We start from the raw sequence: 18,334 nt of genomic DNA, 5'->3' as shown, positions 1-18,334 counted from the left end.
ATTCCAGGATAATGGCATTTGGACAAAAGTAGGGCCCCGTCCTTTTTATAGCACTTTATGCCCCATTAGTATTACTGCAAGTCCCAGGACCTGCCTGTTCGGGCACTTAATCAAAAGCAATGGGTTGAAAATCATGTTCCAGCTCTTCTCATATTTGATTCATTCCTCCCAGATAGGAAGAAGTAAAAAAACACATTACTAGTATCAAAACAGCACATGCATTATGTGCTAAGCAGTTGAGAAGGCTATCATTGGGTTTTATCCCTTTGGGTACTTGGATGGACAAGTACTTTCCTATTCATCTATTCAGTGGGCTGAGGCAGCCATATTTCATTTTTTTTTTCTTCCGCTGACAGACAATCCGTTAGTTTTCCACAGATCTCTCTTTTAAAGACACATCCATGTCACTTATTTTAATTGTAGGCTTCAGGCAGCAAAGCCCAGAATGTGTGTTCACATACACGCACACACGTGTGCGCGCGCCCACACACACACACACACACACACACACACACACAAATTGGAAACCCACTACTTGGATGTAGCTCCTCTGAGAGCCAAATCTAATAATAGGAGAAGAACATTTCTTAGGGGAAGAATTAATTTATACACTTAATTACTCGGGATCCACTTCAAGCTCTCTGCCTTAACGCTCTTTCTTTTGGAGAGAGTTTTTAACTAAATGCCTAGTGTTTTGACAGAACCCGAGGGGAGCTTGCCTCATGCCGATGGAGGGGCCTGGCCTTATCCCATCCCCAGCACCAGGGTCTGCTCGCCCACCCTCCTGCAAGAGATAAGGGCATCAGCCATGGACCTGAGCCCCTGCTCCTGCTAATACTTATCAGGGTCTGGAGGAGAGGGACTTCGGCCCAGTGAGCTGCTTCCTCTCTGCTCCTGTGCTCTCTGGGGCTTCCAAGTGGATTTTCTGCCAAACAGCTCAGCCCTAGAATAACCATGAGAAATGAAATTATTTCTTCTGTATCTTCAAAACAGGGTAACAGTCAAGCTCCTCTTCATTTAGAAGGCTTCCCTCTGAGGAATGGCCTTTGTCTTTTTAGAGAATCCATTCCATTTACCAGTATCTTGACAAAAAGTAGAATAAGGATGTAATCAATTATGAAATTGTGTGGTATTGGAAGAAGGGCTTCTGATGTCATCAGAAACATGGATTGGGCAAAGATGTACCATGGCGCCAGACAGGTCAGGAGGGCTGCCACGGGTTGGTCTAACCGTCTTCAAATCCTAGACACCAGGGTTCCCAAAGTGAGTTCCGGCCAAGTGCAGAGGGAGCGTGTCCCTGTTCCCTGAGAAGAAGCTGAAGCAGGCCTGCAATTGTCCAAATTGGGGAGGGTTGGAGGGGGTTCTGGAAATGTGGGCAAACAGAGCAGAGACTCAGGGAGAGGAGAAACGGCATGTAACCCATCTTCTGAATGGCCCCACCCCCTGATTTGGAACATGTTTATCCTACTGTACAACCACCCATCAGCCTGTCAAGGGACCCACGCACCCCTCCAGGGTCAATGTTTGGGTTTAGCCATTGTTTATTGACGAACCCTGTTAAAATATACACCTGGTGTATCTGGAATGGGTGAAACAACAAATGAAAGTTACATGTCAACACATGAAGATGAATTTAGGCTCAATCCTTTAGTGACTTCATGGAATATTTTACTTTTATTAATATATGTCAGAAAATACCTCTTTTAGGGTCTTCTATCCCATTATATCAATATTACTTTATACTACAGAGGTGATTATTTTTAAACCTTGAGAAAATCTAGAAGAAAATTAAATTGACCATTTATCAAGCCTCAGGAGAGAGAGGGATGAAAATGATTTTTCTAAGCTTAGAAGCAATATAGAAACCCCCAGAGGAAAAAAGTGACAGATTTGACTATATAGAAGAACAAAATATTTCTGTACATTGAAAAAAAAAAAGAAGCAAACAAGAGATTGGGAAAATATAACTATGGCAAAGGGTTAATATCTTTATTATTTAAAATGATTGTATTAATTGAAGAAAACACCAAGTCCCAAGAATAAGCTGAAAGCATAAGCATAATTCATAGACTAGAAAACACACCTAGTAAGCAAGAGTATGGAAAAGTGTTCAGTATCACTAGAAGACAAATACATGTGCATTTTTTAAAAAGAATCTTTCATTCATAAATAAATCTTGAAAATACCCACTTTTGACAACAGTGCCCTGAAACGCTTATACATTCTTGGGAGTCTTATAAATAGATAAAACCCTTTTGGACAACAATCCAAAGTTCTAAAGATGTCTATGCCCTGTGACCCAGATATCCCACCTCTGGGTGTCCAACCTGGGAAAGTACTCCAAAAGATGGAAAAGTAATGTGCAAAGGTCTTTACTGCACTGTGGCTTATCACAACAAAGCCTGCAAAGAACCCAACGTCAACAAGAGGCGCTTTTGTCACATCCACTGGTGGAATGTTAGTTAGTCTTAAAATGGTAGATAAAGAGCAACCTGGCAAAGAGCCCCACAGCTAAAACCACCCTCCATGGTGAAGGACTGAAAGCTTTCTCCCTAAGATCAAGAACAAAAAGAAAATGCCTGCACTTGTCATTTCTGTTTGACGTTGTGCTGGAGGCTCTAGCCAGAGCGATTAAGCAAGAAAAAGAAATGCAAGTGATCAGATTGGAAAGGAGGAATGACAGTTGTTTCTATTTGCCGATGAGATGATCTTATATATAGACAATCTTAATCCACAGAAAAATCAGGACAAATGAGTGATAAAAATGGTCTGGAAGGAGATAGTGGCACAATTTTGTGAATACGCTAAAAAAGCCAGTAAATCCTAGGGTGGCTTTTGTGACCTGTGAATTATTATCTTGATAAAAACTGAAACCTCCCCACACTCCCCTATCCCTGGAGATATTTGGGAAAGGAACAGAGGGCGGTCAGCAGGCAATGTGTTTGTAAATACCAGACAACCTCTGGGACTAAAGGATTGGTGTCAATTCCAGAGTTTTCCAGCCATGAGACATTGTGGGAGTAACAGCAAGGTCGTGAAGTGAGCTTCGTCCAAACCTATTCTGGTTTGGAAGGTTTAAGACCACCTTTGGCTCACCTCCTAATGTCTGTAGCCTGTAGCAAACTACCCATTTGTATTTGTGCCACTCATAGACACATATCACTGACCATGCCTCTGTTACAAAGACTTGGATGGGGGCGCCTGGGTGGCTCAGTGGTTAGGGCCTCTGCCTTTGGCCCATGATTTCAGGGTCCCGGGATTGAGCCCCACATCTGGCTCTCTGCTCAGCAGGGAGCCTGCTTCCCTCCGCCTCTCTCTCTCTGCCTGCCTCTGCCTATTTGTGATCTCTGTCTGTCAAATAAATAAATAAAATCATTAAAAAAAAAGACTTGGATATACATATTCCTCTCCTTGATTATAAAGACTTTAAGTGAGAGGGACTATTCCCCGAAGTATCATACAGTGACATAAACTTGGTTGATAGGTCTGTTAAACGATGGAAATCATAAAGCAGGTGAAATTTATCTTGGGTGTGTGTCCATCCCCACCAGATCCAATCCTCAGGGTCCGCATGAGGTTCCTTGATCTGCCCCTCGCCATGTCTCTGGGATCTGAGGGTCTTGCTGTGAGGTGACACGGCAGGGGGGTGCTCAGTGGAAGCCACTGTGTTCTTCCTCGTGGCCGGGACCCTTCTTAATGCCTTCTTCCTTGAGATGACTCCATCCCACAATATATTGAACATCACAAATGTACTTATTTGAACATAAGTACAAGAAATCTCATTTATTTTTAACTATCTGAGTTGAGTTGTGGTTAAATAGTTGACAAAACAATATACTTTGCAAACATTTGATTAAAGTTTAATTAATTTTGATTTTGCAGTTTTCTTAGTTTAGAGCCAATATTTTTTTTTCCAGGTTGCAAAAATAATTTTACAAGCTCTTGCAAAGCACTGGGGTCCAAAGGCTTGTGCTGCCCAAGGCAGCACGCTGGATGAGAGGTTTTGGAATCTTTCTCAGCGAACAGACGGGGAGGCATTTTAGGGAGCAGACAATCTCCCCTCCTAACCCTTAAAATCTCTCCTCTGAGGCAGCTTGCTCACTGCACTCATGTTTTGGCTGGGTCTGTCTCTTTAAATGGGAGGCAGCCTGGAGGCCTGGCACCCCAGAGACCCCCAGTGCCATGCACAGGGCCACATGGTGCCCACGGCGGTGGAGGAGTGGGGCGCACAGGCATTGACAAAGATTGGGAGAGATCGATGAACACGGACGCGCATTCATTCTCCACCGCTGGACTAATCAGTTGGTTTTCACAAGCACTTTATTCCCCCGTCATATCAGCCACGAATACCCGCTTTAGCGCTTGGGATCAGCCCTGCACCAGCCAAATTGATTATATTATTTGGTTTGCTTTAGGAGGAGAAATGGAAAAGACCTTTGCCCTCCCATCTATAAAAAGCAGAAGTAACAGCAAGGAAAACAAGGAAAATAACAACCGTCGTATGTTCTGACAGAGCAGATGAGCCTGCCGGCCGGTCCCCATGACACTTTCCAGAGATTCGACGACAGCATCAACCTGAGTCTTGGTCTCCTGAGCAGGGAATCCCTGCACAAGGGGATAGCTTCAGCTGGAAGGGGAGGGAAGCCTGGAAAATGACAGGCCCCCAAGGGGGTTCCACTCCCCTGGCTGTGCAACGGGAGGACTTCTGGTGTACAGCGTGGTGGCACCAAGGGGCAGCTGGGCCACATGGAGACACAGGCACATGTCGCCTAGGCTTGGGGGCCATGGTGGGGCACGCCTTCCTTAGGAACTTGCGGGAGGGTGCCCATCTATGTTAAAACCACTCATCCAGAAGGGATCAGGGCAAACAACTGGTCTGATCTAGTCTATTTATATAAAGGGGAAATTGAGGCTGATGGGGAGCAAGTGACTGGCTTTAGGCCACATAGTAAAGTATCAGCAAATTCCAGACTTGAACTTGGATTTCTTCCGTCCTGTCCGGGCCTCTTGGGAGGTGGTCATCATAGTTCAGGGCCCGAGGGACTGTCGTTTCTTTTCCTCTTAGGTTAATCTCTCTGGTCCTGGGCTGCCAGTCATTGATGGCAGCCCCCTGGAGGGCCCCCAGGAAAAGAGGCACAAGCATGTGGACTAAACACCAAAGTGTTTCCACCAGGGCCCCGTCGGCTCAGGCTCTGGTAGGGAAGCCACCAAAAGCCCTTGAGAAAGGGCAGATGTAGCAGAGGCAGGAAAGCAGGCCTGGGCCACCAGCTCAGAAAGGGAGCAGGCCGACCTGGTGGCTTATCTAAGATCCTCAGTGGCCTGCCCTCCCCTCTACGGGGTCCAATCCCAGAGCTGCAGACCAGTCCGTATCCACCAACGGTGTCTTGGCATCTCTGGGCCTTCATCTCCCATTCCAGAAATGAGTGTGTTGGATCAGACAATCCTCATAGTTCTGCAGTTACACGGGTCTCTGACTCCAGGGTTCGTCGTGGCTTCTTATCTTAAAAGATAAGAGAACCCCAAACTTTCTCTTGACACCACTGCTTCATAGTGACTCCCCACCTTCCTGTCCTTCCTAAGAGCCCTTTCTGTAGGAGCTCTTCACACCTGCCTCTACCTCCTTGCCTTGCATTCTCCTCTCAGCCCCAGTTGGGCTGCTGTCCCCACCACACCCAAGGGACTGTTCTTGCCAGAGTCATCAACAGCTTTCATGTCGTTGACCCAAAGTCATTTCTCTATTCTGACCTTCCCTGACTTCTCTGTGGCAAGAGATACAGGGAGTCACTTCTCGATACACACCCTTCCCTTGGCTTTCCAGGGCACGTACCACATGGGCTGCCTGTCTCCCTACTGTCTCACGGGACAGCCTGCTTAGGTTAATTCTTCCTCCCCTTCTGCACTTCCTCTAGGGGTTGGGCTGCATCAGGACTCAGGTCTTGGTTCTCCTCCCTTCTTCATCTACACTTTGCCTCTAAGTGTCCCGTCAAGTCCCTTGGCTCCCCAAGCCCACTGTATGGCAATGGCCATTGAAGTATAGGGCCGGCGGGACAACTCACTCCGGCCTGTCCATCTAACTGTTCACTCCCTCCCTCCAGATGAGTCGCTAATAGTCATCTCCAGCTGCACATGGCCAGAGGACAACCCTCGATGATCTCCCTTTAGCTGCTTTCCCGGTCCTCCTTGTCTCAATAAACAATATGCTGTCCACGCCATGGCTCATCAGGAGACCTAGAAGTTGTCCTTGGTTCCTTTCTCTCCCCCACTTCCATATCCAAACCATCGGCAAGGCTGCCCAGCTTCAAGATCAGTTAAGGTTCATCTTGTATGGATCCACTTCTCTCAGCCTTTGCCTCTACCACCCCAGTTTGCTCAGCTGGGGTCTCTAGCCTGGGATGTGGCCCTACCCTCTGTGTGGGCTTCCTGCTTCCTTTTATGCCTCCTCCAATCCATTTTCCCCATGACTACAAATCAGAGCAAGTCACTTCTCTGTTTAACCACACCCTAACATGGCACCCCTTAGCTCTTAGAGGAAAATCCCCGCTCCTTAGCCTGGTTTTCAGTGGGCTGCTTGCTCTGGCCCTTGTCTCTTGTCTTTGACCTTATCTTTTACTTGGGCTGAGCCATTTTTAACCATTTGTGCTTTGCGTTGGCCATTCCTTGCTTATAATGTTCCTACGCTGAACCTTCACACTGGGCACATTCTCTGAGATGCCTTCTCTGGCCATCAAAGTGAAATCACCTTCGTGTCAACCTAAGTCTGGGCATATTACTTGCCACTCTCTGACATTTTGGGAAATGTTTTCCTGTTCATTTACTGTTTGTATCCTCATTACTAGAATATAAGCTCCCAGGAGGCAGGGACTTTGCCTATTTAATTCATTGCTATACCCCTAGTGTCTAGATGAGTGCCTGGTACTTAGACGGTAGGTGCTCAGTGCATTTGTTGAATGAATAAATGACTCAAGAATGACTACTCTCTGGGAGTAGAGTTTGGAAATCTCTTTTTATAAAAAAAAATGTTCAGCAACTAGGGATGTACTTGTACTATACTAGTGACTTAATGTATTTCCTGAGTGTATCAAAGCAAGAATTTTCATTGTTAAAGACTGTGGAGGACAATGCTTACGCAAAAGAACTAAATCTCTAATAGTGGAATTACAAGGCCTGTGACAAATATTAAAAGATAGAGACCAATAGGGCCCTTTGCCCAGGTAGCCCAGTGGCATAGAGGGCTGTTGTCCTCACTTCCCTATGCTGCGGCCCTGTCCTTAGTTCACAGCTGGGAGATAAAGTGCCTTCTGTCTTTCTTGAAAGGAATCAATAATAAGAATGAGTACTTGGCTCTCTCCAAAAGGTCAGCTTGACACCTGATTTCTCAGGCTGCTCTCTTGATCCCTCCTCCCCATTAACAGGGCAGCATTTTCCTGCCTGGCAGACAACTTTCGAAGAACAAATTTGTAATCTGATTCTGAGAAATATTATGGGGATTAAGATGGTATCTCTGGGTTCATTTGGTTCAGCCCGCTGAAGGATGGAAGGGTGGTCCAAAGCGAAGGTCAGTGTCTCCCTAGGATGGGCCTCGGTATGTGCACATGTGAGCCTGGGTACAAGAAAAGGGACATGGGTAGAGATGTGTGTGAGCAGTAAGATGATCCTCCAATGGGAAGGACTCTCGCTGTGGCCCACACACGTGCCTGTAGCGGCAGGTGGGCTCCTGCGCATGGGCAAGGGAAGGGAGGACAATATGGGGGAATTCCTATCAGGGCCCATTTTTATTTAATACAGACCATGAACCTCCCCAGGAGTGTGGCTTTGGGAGGAATCATTTGTAGCAGGCAGGACACAGGCCCAGCTCCTTAGCCGTCCTCAAGACTCCCTGTACCCCGATGTTGCCAGGAAGATTTCCAGCAGCATCACTCCAATACCAACTGCCCAGAGCCCTGCTGTAGGGATGCCTCCTTTTAGGAAAGCCTGATATACAAAACAGAAATCCCAAGCACAAGGGAGACAATTAACCTGGGGGACGAGGGTTACAAGCTGGCAGGCTGGGAGCCTATGGTTTGGAAAACATCTGGGCCCCCTGGCCAGGCCCCCACCCCCATCCTATACCTCCCACCTCTGGCAAAGCCGCAGGGAGGAGGCCGATTATCTTTTTTTTTTTTTTTTTTTTAAATGAATAGGATGGGCTGTGGGCTCCTGGCAGGCCCCATCTGTCCGCTGCCCTGACTCAATTTGATTCCCATTCACCCGCCTTTGTTTGCCTTCCTTTTTTGATCAGCAATATCGTGGGGGGTGGGAGTGCAAAGGCTTAATGTTCTCCCAGGCTTCAAGAAGCTGCAAGCCCCTCCTGGCTGCCCACCCCCACTGCAGTCCAGCGGCCCTGTTCCTGGAGGTGAGTGTCCTCAGGCCAGAGGCTACCCGCAGTGCAGGGCCCAGTCTGGCCCGGCCTCCTGGGTGCCACAGAGGGGAGGCGGGCAGAGATGTGTCAGGGAAGAAAAGCTGGTATGCGATGTTGGGAGGTTATGGGGCAAGGATGTTGGCTGCTCCCCCAGCCAGAAGGCAATGCACCTTCCAGGGTCAGAAGTCTTTCTCTAGGTGGGGTAGGGAGGGGAGGGAAGGCAGGGGAGATTAGCTGGGGGTCCCAGAGCCTCCTGAGTGGGTGGGGACTACAAATCTGGGGGTGTCACCACTATAAGTCATTCATTTCTTTTTAAGTAGAAAAGGTAAAAGATCAGCCCATTAAAAAAACAAAGTAAAAATTTTGAATATAAGATTTCACCCATAATCTCACAGCCATAGTGCTAAACACTTTGGAGTTTGCCCAAGCCTTCGGTGACCAGGGGGTTATCTTGTAAACTGTCATCTTGACTGAAAAGGGACCCAGGGAACTTCAGAACTGGCAGGGCACGAGGAAATGCTACCCATTTTGCAGATCACAGGAGCCTAGAGGGAGCCCAGGCCTCTGGACACCTGGGCCCATGCTGGCCCTTGCCGCTGGGGTCAAGGTTATGCTAGAACGAGAGGACCCTGGTTGTGTGTGAAGGTTTAGAGGCACAGGTATGGCTCAGCAGGAAATAACTCTGAGCTTCCTGAGGTGGGGGATGGGGGAGAATAGATGTAAAACCAGATAACAGCAGTAAAGATTAATCCCAAGGCCTCTACCGTGTGGGCCAGACCAGTTAGAGGTTGGGAGGTACAGATTTAGACTTTCTTGGTGAGATCCACCGTGCTCCGGCATTGTGGGCAGGGCCTATTTCTGCCCAGCAGGGGGCGCTAGAATGTGCCTCTGCATGTGGCGTGTGGCTTCACGTGGGTCCCAGCTGGCACCGGCTATGGCCAATACCTGGCCAGTTTGTCCTGGGGAACTTCCCACCCTCCAAGAAGTGTAAGAGGTAGCCCCAAAACTATAGGACGAAATAGAAAGTTCTGTGGGGGACATAACAGAGGTACAGAGAATGGGCCATGGAAGGGATAGCTGACGGCGAGGACACAGCAGGCTTGGGGAGAAGGCATCTGAGCTGCTTGGGATGGAGGAGATGGGCCCCTGCGGAAGGGAGAGTGGGGCTCCACATTTGCTGAGAAGCCGAGGCAACGCAGAGTGGGGGCCAGTCAGGCATGCGGTGCCGACCGCTGTCTGGGGAAATACCCTCCAGGAGCCAGGAGTCACAGCCACCAACAACAGGAAATGTCACGAGACGAATACGACCAGGTGCCAAACCCAATATAATACCTACATAACCCGGGACCCGAATGCACGCTACTGTAGACCGTGCTGTAGAAATTGGGGGGAGAAATCTGTGGGTTGGGGAGCAGGATGGGGTTTATGGGCAATACAGGATTTGATTAATCCTTAAAGGGTGTGTGGTAATTGGGTAGGTAGATAGTGAACAGCATATGTGCTTCTAGTTAATTATTTATTTGTGTTCGTCTGCTGATTTATTTTTTATTTTCAGGAATTTAAAAAAAAATTACAGAGAAGTACAGAGACTAATTATCATAGAGACAGGTGTGCCCACCACCCAGAATTGATGGTTATTAATATTGTGTCCCATTTGCTTCGTTTTGTTAAGTGAAAAAAAAAAAAAAAGACAGTAGTTGGAGTTGAATAGATGTCCCTTTTGTCCCTCCCCACTTCGTCTCCTGCCAACTCCCTCCCTGTCTGTGCCCCACAGCCCAGCCGAATTTGGTGTGTATCTTTCCAGTTTATTTGAAATACTTTCCCAAATACCTATGTGTCAAATATGTAACAAATAATAGCAGTGTTTTGTAGTTTTTCTTAAATGAATATAAAATGTATGCTGAAAGCATTGGGCTACAAGTTTGCTTTTGTTTGTTCGCTGAGTTACGTGTTGGTCGAACAGTGTTCTTTTTACCTGTAACCTGGCATTGTGTCACATGGATACAGCAGTAATTAATACTGTCACGGTCACCATGCTCTTAAACTACTCCTTACACAGACGTATGAGAATATAGGCAGAAGTATTGGGTGCGGGGAATGCGTAGTTTTACGGTTGTAACTCATTTATATTGTTAATAGCGGTTAGTTTTAATTAGACAATTTTGCAAAAAACCTGGTGACTATGAAATAGATTCTATTTGTGCTTCTCTGTCACTTGTGTTTACAAAGCATATTACATTAAAACATTCTATTCTTAGTCAGAGGGGCAGACACCCGGTGGTTTTTGCTGAGATGGCTCTAGGATAAAAGATACAGACCCATTTTCATTTACTAATGTTTATAAGAAGAATAATTTTTAATCGTTGCCGACTCTGGGGAAGGACAATAAATAAAAGGATGACTTTTTAATAGGAACCTTGTCCTGCTGGGCTATGTTTAGAAACTGTCGATCGGACTTGGGTTATTGTAGATGTATGCATACCTTACTTTGTGACTTTGGGCTCCGATAGATAGATGATAGGCAGATAGATAGAGAATATTATATATAGTTCTTATGGGCACACTACATGCAGAGAATAGTTATAAGACCAGCTTTAAGCTCTCCTGAGTTTGGTGATTTGTGGGTGCTCTTCTCTGATCTGCCTACTGTCACATTAAAATTCCACTATTGAAATCCTTCATATGCATTACAACTTTCATAATCACAGACGGAGTAAGATATTAAACCATTACCTTCTTTCTGCCAAGTATACATTTGCTTGCCATTTCCCTATAAAGAAGATGTCTTCCATAAAGTGGAACAGAATTAGTTTTCCGAGTGGGGACAGTGGGTAGAGGAGGAAAGGCAAGAGGTAGTCTCACAGCTAGGCGGCCAGGAGCTGGGCAGGCATGGATGTTTCTGGAGGTCCAGAGGTCATCCCCCAGTGGAGGATGGGTTATCCCTTGGTGGTTGGGAACAGAGGGGCAGGTAGACAGGTAGAGGAGTGGTCAGTCCTCAGAGGCAAAGGAGACGCTGAACACCATCTCCTGCCCTCCCCGCTGCCCCCGCCACGCATGTACGCGCTCCCCCCCACACCACTCCAAGCCTAAAGAGTGTTCCCCTAAAGGAGCAAGTCTGGACCATCGCTGCATGGTCTACTGCTTATTGGAAGTGAAGGAGAAAACGACCCAGGCATGGTCTCGATGCGCTGTCCGCAGCCCTCTGTGCTGCACACGTCATTTTAAACCAATGAAAACATCTGGTGGACACCTGGAGAGCCGTAGGGGGCACGTGAGCTGTGAGATGGCTCAGGTTTGCCAGCCCGCCGTCCTGTGGGGACGTCCTGCCTGAGCTCACCCTCCCCGGCATTGGCAGCACGTTCCTTCCTTCCTTCCCGAGTATTTCCACATCCATTATCTTGGCTGATCCTCACAATACCCCGGTGAGGTGAGTTGGAAAGATATCGAGGCCCCATTTGGCAGAGGTTAAATGGCTTTACTGAGGTCATGGATTTTAGCAGTGGGGACAGCCTGGAGCCCGGGCCTCTGGACCAGGACGTCTGGGATACCACTGCCACAGACACACACACACACACACACACACACACACACACACGGACGCATGTGCATGCGTTCAATTTGGATCTTGTAGCCTCCTTCACAGGAGGGCAAGGCCTGTGTCTTGTACCTCTCTGAATCCTTAAAAAAAATTTGGGGGGCTGCTTTCCAAACTGAGCCATTTCTTCTGTTCCAGAGTTCTTGCATACCTGCAAACCTCTTCTGTCCGGGGTGATGAGCATTTTAGGGAAAAAAAAAAATTGTCCATGGCAAAGCCTCCTAATCATCACCCATCAGCCCACCGCGAAACTCCCAAATTGTTGTGAATGCTATGTGTGTGCTGGTACAAATATGAAGGTTACTCTGCCGGACGAGCTGCAAGGGACAGTCACTAGCACACACAACGTGGCCCCATGGGAGTGTTGCTATTTCTGTGTCGCCAACAGTCGTCAACAAGTTGCTGACCGCTCTACTGGCCTCCCCAGCACTCTGACTTCTTCGGCACCAGCCTCTGGTTCTTTCCGCTGTTTCTCACGCCATCCTGCTTCCTTAGCCCTCTTGCCCTCCAGACTTGTGTTGCATACTGGAAGGTGCCAGTGTCTATTTCTGGTATCAGAAATGAACATGAGCGTAGAAAGCAGAGGTTTACAGGCAGGGAAACAAAACCAGGGCCAAAACAAATGGCCAGAGAAACGGACCAACCTCCAGAAGCATCAGGAGAGGGTGCACAGTGTTCTGGATTGAGCCATGGTGGCTCTGAACGCTGAGAGAAGGCAGGGTCAGGGGGACTTCAGGGAGATGGCCCCCGGGGATGGGGGATTCCCATAGAAAGAAGGGGGAGGAGATGCACACAGTTTGCCTCTCCCCATTTTTCCTCTCTGCTTCCAATCCTGGAACCTCAAGGCCAGCGGTGGGTCTGAGCCTGGGGGTCCCTTTTCTGCTGGCATCGCCTAGGTGATTTGCCTCCGCTCTCGCCCTGCAGAGATGAGACATTTCCCAGCCAGCACTCTGTTTCCAGAAAGAGAAGGGAGATGGGGCCGGGGGGGGGGGGGGGGGGGGAGGGGGTTGGGCAGGACGTGGCAGTAAAGGGGCTTCCTGCAAAGCCGGGGCTGACTGGCGCCCAGAAGGATAAATGACTCCGCTCGCCGGCTGCCCGTGTTACACAACTTGTCTGTGTTGGCTTGAGACCTCAGTGATCCCCCTCTAATTGAAATCACTTTCCCTTGACCTCCTCCATAAGCCGGGAGCTTGCCGCTCTCTGCCAACAAAGGGACGCGGAGGTCGGAGGAAATCCTGGCCGGGCAGCGGAGCCGCGCGCCGCGCTGTCTTCCCGGGCTGCTGGCGACCTGGCCTGCGGGGCACCTGCACGGTCCGGGGAAGGCTGTGCCCGCCGGGGTCGCCCGCGGGCTGCGAGGCTCCGAGCGCCGGGACTGCCCCCTAGAGGGCACTGGGGGTATTTTGGGGGGGCTGTGGATTGGCATTTGGGGGCGCTCCGCGTTTGGTGGGGAAGAGGCTAGGATGCTGGACATCCGCGCCGTGTGCGGGGACAAGCCCACATTTTCCTCGCAGGATCCGCCAGTCCGTAAAGATGAAAAATCTGTGTACGATGATCTGAGCCTAGACTCTGTTTCACACATAAATCGAAGTATTTTTGCACCGTTATAATATACTCTGGTGTTCCCAAGAAAGCAACTACCTCGTAAATCAAGGGAAAGGGAGCTCTTTTTCCAGTTCGTCTCCTTAAGAGTTCTTTACCATTTAGGCACCTTGCAGTACTTGAACTATGACAATGTAACACATCTGTATCCAAATCTCTATTTCTTTCTCTATTTATGTGCATATACATGTAATGGGTTATATATATACATACACACACACACACACACACACACACACACCCCAAATATACTTTTATGCCATTATTTCAAAATGTCAATAAAGAAGTTCCAATAGCATTCAGCTGAATATCATCTAGTCTTAAATACAAACTTAGTGGGAGCAAGCTCAATGTCTTCTGGTGCAGGTATGTCTGAAATTGCATACATTTACACACAGAAATCACATACAGAAATGCACATTACTTGATTAGAAATTACTTTCACTTTACTTCTCTCTATAATGATACTAAAACAATTGTGTTGACCTCTGGAAAAGGATTTTGGACCCTTTAGAGTTGAGAACCATTGTTGTTAGCTCTCTGAGTGTGTTTCTCTCTCAGTTTCCGCCTCAGAAGATCAATGGGGACAGTAAGATGTTAACAACAGCACAAATGTCAGACAAAATCATAGGCATGGAACACTGAGCCCAGGATACTGCTACCAAGGGAAACATTGCTGATTAAGGTCCCCGAGAGGTCCAGATTCCAAATGTAGAGGAGGGGGTGGGGGGGGAAGTGGGGGACTAGGGTGGAGACAGGGGGCGGCAGGCGATGGGGTGTAGAGCACAATCGTGAGCCAAGGTTAGTAGACCAAAGATGGTGGTAGTTTTCCAAGTGAGTTATAAGCAATGCATGGAGATCTTTTTTTCTCTTTTAAATTATTAAACAGCTAAAAAAAAAAGAAAGGAAAAACCTTCTTTAAGCACTTATTGACCATCTACTATGTGCCAGCACTCTGTTATAGGATCTCTTTTCATTCTTACCTCAACCCAGCGAGGTAGGAATCATTTAACCGCATAGAAGAAAAACTGGGGGCACACTTAGGAAGCAAAATTTGAACCAAATCCATTTGGTGCCAAAGTCAGTATGACATACTGCCCTTAAAAACTTGCCAGTGGGCTTGTTTTTATTTTTGCAGATTGGTGGTTTAATTAAGGTCTTCTGTCTTAGTCAGCAATTTCAGTCTATGATACTTGGCTAATCCTAACATCTAGATGTTAAAGGCAACACAAATAGAAATTCAAACGTAGAACTGAACCAATATGAAGACATTGGTATACTTTTGAAAGAAATAAAACAATATCTGTACAAATGGAAAACATAGTATCTTCTTAGATGGGAAGACTTAATATCATAAAAATTTCAATTCTCCCCCCAAATCATTGTATAAATGTAATGAAATATCAATTGGAATTCAAATGGAATTTTTATTGTGTCAAATTATCTAAAAATTGATATGAAAAAGTAAATGTCTGAGAAAGACCAAGAAAAATATTAAGAATAGTTGAGGAAAGACAACTTGACTTAGCCAATATAAAAACACATACGGAATGGGGTTGACATAGAAACAGGATGGGAAACCCAGAAACAGATCCCTGTGAAAAAAGGTAGTATCTTTAATAAATGTTGCTGATAATCTGCTTAGAAGAAAATAGATTTCAGTTCCCTGCCTTACATCATATAAAAAAAAAATCTAACTGGATTAAGGCCTTAAATATAAAACAAACAAACAAAAGAAAACCCAAACCATAAATTAATTACAAGAAAATCCAGGGAATACATATATACACATATAAAAATGATATTCTATATTATGATATATAAATTAATTATATATAATTTTATTTATTTATTTATTTATTTATTTATATATCAATAATTTATGTTTATCTCTATATATTTGTATATAAAATCTCCCCAGGGCTGCAGTTGAGGGAAAGAATGTGTGAAATAGAAAACAATTCCAACAAGTCAGGAAATTCAGAAGCTATAAAGGAAAAGGTAAGGCATATTCAACTGTGTAAAAATTGTATAACACTAGTTTGGCAAATAGATTGGGGAGCACATTTTCATGCAAATGATCGACAAAATGTTAATATCTCAACTGTACCAAAAATTTCTGACAAATGAATAAGAAAAAATGTAGGACAATAAATTAGAAAATGGGCAGAGGCTATGAAGAGACAGTTCAGAGAAGATCAAGTTCAAATACCAATAAACTCATGAAAAGATAATTAACTTCTCTAGCAGTCTATATACAATGAAAGTATCAGTGAGATATCATTTCAACTACAAAGCTAATAAAATGTAAAGAATGGTAACTCCTACCACTAATGGAAATGTCAGGGGAAAAGTGACCTCTTATATAGTTTCTGAAGAAAGTCGAATCATGTTTTTAGAGTGCAATTGGGTGATGGTTTTTAAAACATAGAATACATGTACCCTTCAACCTGACAACCTACTCCTGGGAATTTGTCCTTTCAAAACAAAATTTTGGTAAGAAAAGATACTTGTTCAAGGTCAAAGATGTTCACATCAACATTGTTTGCAACTACACAAATTGGGAGTAAAATTAATGCCCATCAATAGAGGAATAGTTGACTAAATTGGGGAACATTTATATGATGGAATATTGCAAAGCTCTTAAAAAGATTTTATTGAATATCTTTTCCTACTGACTTTGAGGAATTATCATCACACATTTTTGAATGAGGAAAGCACATGCAGAGAATGGTATATAATATGACCCAGTTTTGTAATTATGACCCCTCCAGAATACATACATATATTCATGTAGGTAAATGGATAGATGAGCATAAAGAATATTAATGGAAAGATTCAAAACAAGTTGATACCAATGAACACGAGAGACAAACAAGGGGTGGAGATATGGTGTGTTTGTATAAGGAATCAAAAAGGTTAAAAAAGATAAAAAGATTGCTGACCTTAGTAAAAATCAACATGAGTGATATGGCCTAATTTGTTTTAAATTGTATGTGTATGTGTGTATAAAACCATACATGGAGAAAGAAGTCTGGAAGAACATTCCTTAAATATTAATAATATATTCATGGATTGGATATCATAGAGATTCCAGTTCTCCCAAATTTAACATGTAGATTCAATACAACCCCTGTAAAAATCTCAGCAGGTATGAGTGTGTGTCTATGTATGTCTGTGCACATGCATGCATGTATGTGTTGTGTGTAAATTGACAAGCCAATTCTAAAATTTATATAAAAAATGCAAAGGGCAAAGAACAGTTAAGATGCTCTTGACAAAATAACCAAGATGTGGGGTGGGGTGGGAAGAGGGAAGAAGGGGGTGTCTTGCACTATCAAATATCATGACTTAAGACTTACGAGGTTACAGAAATTAAGACAATATAGTATCTGTGAAAAAAAAAGATGAATAGCTCAAAAGAGTTGAACAGGGTGCTCAAAAACAGGTTCACACATATATGAAAACTTTATTTATGGCAAAGGTGAACTGCAGAGCGGTGGGAAAAGAAAGTCTTTCCAATAAATGATATTAAGTCCATCAGATATCAAAATGAAGAAAAATTAACTCCTACTTCACACTATATACAAAGTGAATTCCAAGTGGGTTGTGACCGTCAATGTGAGAGGTAAATCAATAAAACTTATGGAAGATAATGTAAGGGAATATCTTTCTAGACTTCAAGGTAGGGAAAAATTTCTTAAATCTGATACAAATCCCACTAATCTTAAAGGAAAAGATCGCTATCCTGGAGTACATTAAAATAAAGAACTTCACTTTACCAAAAGAAATCATTCAGAGCATCAACAGGCCACAAAGTGGGAGAAGAGATTTGCAACATATAAAAAATAAGAACTCAAAACCAGATTGCACACAGAATTCTTACAAATCAGTAAGAAAAGACCCACAACCCAATAGAAAAATGGCAATAGACTTGAATGGGTATTTACAAAAGAGGATAAAGAAATGGCCAAGAAATACATGAAAAAGGGGTTTGATCTCATCAGTTATCAAGACTTCATAATTAGATACACATACCCCTCAAATGGCTAAAATGAGAAGCCTTCCTAGGGCTGTGGAGCAGTGGGAGTGCTCAAACACGGTTGGAGGGAGTACAAATTGCAGTGATCACTTTGAGAACTTCTCTAATGGAGTTGAATGTACACACATGTGATGATGGGGCAGTTAGATCCCTAGACATTCACTTGACAGAAATGTGGGCCCATGGGAAGCCCAAGTCATGTACAAGAATGTTTGTAGCCATGATTGCTAACAGTCCCAAACTGAAAGCACAAAATGCTCATTGACAGCAGAATGAACAAATAAATCACAATATATTGTTCTAATGGAATAATTACCAGAGTGAAAACAAACGAACCACAGCTCTCTACTGCAACACAGATGAACTTCCAAGCATCATGTTGAACAAAAATAGCATAACACAAATAAACATATTCAATTATTTAATTTATGTAAAGGCCAGCAAGTGCTAACTGATGGGGTTGGGAGGAGGGCCAGTAATGATGACCGAGGAGCAAGGCAGGGAGAGTAACTGCGAGGCAACACAAGGCCTCCTAGGGAGCTGGTCGCGTTCTCTTTCTTGTCCGTGGTTGTGGATACATAGGAATTCATTTTGTAAAACTTTGTGAAGTTGTGAATTTGTGGTTTGTGCATTTTTGTGTATTTGTATTCTATTTCAGTAAACAAGAAAGAATTTGGGTGGTAACTATCTCGGGATGATG

Source organism: Lontra canadensis, unplaced genomic scaffold, assembly GCF_010015895.1.
Source record: "Lontra canadensis isolate GAN:19392208 unplaced genomic scaffold, GSC_riverotter_1.0 scaffold17, whole genome shotgun sequence".
In the NCBI taxonomy this organism is placed as follows: domain Eukaryota; kingdom Metazoa; phylum Chordata; class Mammalia; order Carnivora; family Mustelidae; genus Lontra; species Lontra canadensis.
This window is presented reverse-complemented; position numbering follows the sequence as displayed.